General features: G+C 35.2%; 1 long non-coding RNA gene across 1 annotated transcript; it reads right to left on the bottom strand.

Moving 5' to 3' along the window:
* Nucleotides 1-979: 979 nt before the first annotated feature.
* LOC126928104 (uncharacterized) lies at nucleotides 980-1,756 on the bottom strand. Its single transcript, XR_007716302.1, has 2 exons — nucleotides 1,492-1,756; nucleotides 980-1,341 (listed from the first exon to the last, which is right to left on the bottom strand). It is a non-coding gene; the product is annotated as an uncharacterized LOC126928104 (long non-coding RNA).
* Between the last annotated feature and the right edge of the window lie 2,645 nt (nucleotides 1,757-4,401).

Genomic DNA, 4,401 nt, shown 5'->3' with positions numbered 1-4,401 from the left:
CACGCGGCAGTAAATGTTTCAATGGTTTCTGTCCCGTGGCTTGCCAAACGCAGATTCTATACTGCGGGTAAGATGATCTCCAGATGTCAACATACCTCCGCAGTATATGTTTGGCTAACGTGAGACCCGCAATAAATCTTAAGATTAAGTCAAGCAAAGACAATAACGATATATACTATTACGTTATAACGTATAACGTTATATACTATTACGTTATAACGAATAGCGTTATATACTATTATGTTATAACGTATAACGATATATACTTCTACGGTATAACGTACAACGTTATATACTATTACGGTATAACGTATAACGTTATATTGTCACGTCCCGCGTTCCGCACGTGACGCCACGAACCAATAACTTATGAATAATTAAACACGACCAATAATAATAAATTAACTAATAACTAACCAATCAAAATAAAAAGAATTATACGACAGACAATCAAAATGAAATAAATGAATCAATAAGAAGAAACACTACAACCAATCAGCAATGACATATAAAATACAAATAAAATGAAATAATTAAATGAACCAATAAATAAAACAAGCCGCGATTCAAATGTATGAGATTCCTCTGCGAAAACACATGTATATACACACACGTGTATGCATATCTGTGTGTGTGACCTACTTCGTGAATCTGAATAATTGGTAATCTAATAAAATATAAAAGAAATAAAATATACTACACTACATCAGCATTCTAATAAAAGTGAAAATTGTATACAAGATTACTCTGCGACACACACATATATAGATATACACATGCGTACGCGTATCTTTGGGAAAAATTCATAATATATATATATATATGTATGTATACGTTATTAAACTATTAAAACGCAAAGAAATAAATATATAGATTTACATTTCTACGAACCTAGAGAATTATATACGAAATCCACATTTCGGAATATTCAACCAATTAATGATCCGAGAAACAATGAGAATAACAATACGCGCACATATACATATGCATATATATATTTTACATAATGGAAAATTACATTGCGAAATGTATATATATATATACACATATTATTATATCGAACAACTACTCATCTAATATACAAAACCACCTTGTAAAAATTACATTACTGAACATTCAACTAAACCAACTGAAGATTTAGTATAATAATATATAATAATATAATAATATATATATATACATAGATATGTGAAATAGCGTTGTATATAACCGGAAACAATACAAATGTCACACGACTTCTTCAACAACTTCGACTCTTCGTTCCTGCCGACAACACCTCACACGATGACTGCGTCTTCTAGGGCCACTTACGGATTCTTTACAATTCTTCTTCTTCTTGCACTGAAATATCATATGCAGTGAATAAAACACGAAAGAAACAGGATGAACTAAATAAAAGAAATCATAACAAGATACACACCGAGACAATCCGCATGGGAACCTCTGACAAAGTATCTATCATTAAATGCATAATAATCAAGATGCACAAACCTCATCTGGAAGTCGACACCACTCACAGCGTGCCAATGCAAGGGAGGAAAACGAATGAAATTGTATTTCGTGAAGACGTTTCACCACTTTCCATAGATCAGAAACTGGAGTTACACAACTAATAACCTAATAACAAGAAAGTAATATAAAATATACACGATTTAATATATAGCAAATATGGACATATAAATCTACAAGGAGCAAAATATATCTCATATTGTCAAATAAAACCAAATTGTCAAAAGATCATCAGGACACGACGCCAACGAAGGGCCACCGTGCCTATTTGGATGGAAAACCGCCACTTCAGCATCATCCCTCGCACATATTCACACACGCACGTCGATCACGTCATCTCGTACCATTCACATATCTTCTTCCTCTTGCGCTAAAACAAATTCACAAGTTTAAGGAAACAAACAACATGCGAAACGAGATAGAATACTAAAAACACATACTCACACAGCTCGCACAGGCGCGGACGCTTTTGTGTCCATCACTCAACATAACCTGTAATCATCAAAATCCACGTTCTCTCATGGAAACTCTAAAAACCTGCAGCATTGCGATTCCCACCGGAACGAACTGTCACGTGACTGTCATCCCATTGGGGATGTCATTATAAAAAGCGTAGCGAAACAATTCAAATCGGAGTAATTGTAAGCGGGTCAGTTGAATAAAGGAATAGAAGAGAGTAATTGTTAGCGTTCGGGAGAATTTAGCGAGAAATAAAGAAGAGTCAGATTAATTGTTAGCGTTAGCGTTAGCGATTAATTGTTAGTGGTTCAGTTAGAACAATCAGAGTAATTGTGAAAAGAGAGTAACTGCCATTAGTTGGTTTAGTTAGAATATAGTCAGAGAAATTGTTAGCGTTCGGGAGAATTTAACGAAATTAAAGAAGAGTAATTCAGTTAGAATAAAGAAATAGGATAGAGCAATTGTGATTAGTTGGTTCAGGAGAATTTAGCGAAAATAAGGAGAGTAATTGTTAGTCGTTCAATTGAATTTGAGTGAGTCTGATATCAGTTCGTTCAGTTGATTTAATTAGAATTTAAGTTAGGATTAGAGAATAATTGTTCGTTCCAGTTCGAGTTTAAGAATTACGAGATATAAATGTCATTAGTCAGTTCGAATTATAAAATAATTGTTATTAGTCAGTTAGAATCAAAACAATAGTTGGCTCAAGTTTTTGTGTTAGAATTTCGAATTGTTAAACACATCCGGACACACTGTTGTTTACACTGTTCAAATTAAATAAAGATTAAAACGAAAAATTATAGATTTGTCGATCTTTGTAAAACCGGAATCACCCCAGCGGCCTGCCCGTTCATCAGCGGAGACCAACGTCAGGTGAGTCAACTTTAATTATTATTAATAATTAATAATTAAAATAATAAATAATATCAATGATTAGTATAATTCGTCATTAATTCCGCCTGTAATAATTATTTATAATATAATTGTTTATTCCAAACAATCCTCTCCCGTGCTAGTATTCCTGCGCATAGCAGGTTAGCCGAAACGTGGAGATTGTTGACCAGTGGCCTAAACTCCGATCAACGCTACATAATCTAACAAGAAATATCTAATTGAAACAGTCCTTAGACTGTTTCTGGTGGCAGCGACTACTACATTGTTTAAAATTTCAAAATTTGGATAGCGAAACGTAACAATATATATATATATAGATAAAAATTTTGGTGGCAGCGGTGGGATACGCTCCACGGAGGATTACAGTTGGTATAAACAATAACATACGCTCATAGGTTTAAAGTTTTTTCAATTTATTAACTGAAACATACACATAAACATATACAAAAAGAAAGGAAAAAAAAACATGGCGGTCGCACGAGACTCACTAAACGAGGACACGATTACGTTGTTGTCGGAAAAATTGAAAGCGTGGGACGAGAATTTTCGCGTACTAACCGACATTAATGCAAGACTAAGCAGAGTGGAAGAAGTCCTGCGTGCAAGTAGGGAATCGAGAGATACCGAAATTCCCACATCGACGCCGTTAATTCCGCGAGGAATAAGACCCATTAATGATAATTTTCAACCAATTAAACTAAAAGACACGATCAAGTCAGTGCCAGTGTTCGACGGCCATCGACCACCGGTATTTCAATTTTTAAGGGCATGCGAACGAGCTCGAAGATTCGTGCCGCCGACGCAGAATCGTCCGACACCTCCGAATAATTATAATGGAAACAAAACTCGTCCCCTATACGATAGTAACAACATCAGAAACCACCACCAGGATTGGAGATTTGTATCGCCGTCGTGGAATCGTCTAAGCGACCCGGGAATAGAGAAAGATATTAGGAAAAGAGCAAGAGCAATAACCTGGAAAGAAAAATGCGTAGATAAACATCTCAAAAGAGATCCAAGTCAAAGGAGAGATGCTGATTATTTGAAACAACCAACCTTCCAATACAAACACTGTTCCGTTGCCGCGATAAAAGACGATGTTACTTTAAGTAGCAAGAGGACGCACGGCACCACAGACGAAATCATGAGTGAAAAATCTCCCGAATCCCCAGCCAAAATAAACAACACTAATATCAAAGAACTTTCAGAAGAGGCAGAAACTAGGAAATTGAACGACGAAACGAAAGGCGACGTTTATCCCCTGCCTAATATCACGGTTGACTCGGCAAGAATACAAAAGCAAGGTTCCACGAATTTTGTGAACGTTTCAAATATAATACGAAAAGAGATAGCGAGCGTATCACCCTCAAAAACTTCTATAAAACCATCAGAAAGTAACTTTATCGAACTCAAAGTCAAGCCATTAAATTCTAAGAAAACTCAGACTATAGAGAATAAAAGTATAGCCATCCCTAAACCCAAAACAGAATCTATAAGCAAAAAGGTTTGTAATAAAAATTCAAAGAATAATTCTAAATC

The sequence above is a fragment of the Bombus affinis genome, unplaced genomic scaffold, assembly GCF_024516045.1.
Source record: "Bombus affinis isolate iyBomAffi1 unplaced genomic scaffold, iyBomAffi1.2 ctg00000562.1, whole genome shotgun sequence".
NCBI classification, from domain to species: domain Eukaryota; kingdom Metazoa; phylum Arthropoda; class Insecta; order Hymenoptera; family Apidae; genus Bombus; species Bombus affinis.
Note: the sequence above shows the minus strand (reverse complement) of the source record. Positions and strands in the feature narration are given on the sequence as shown.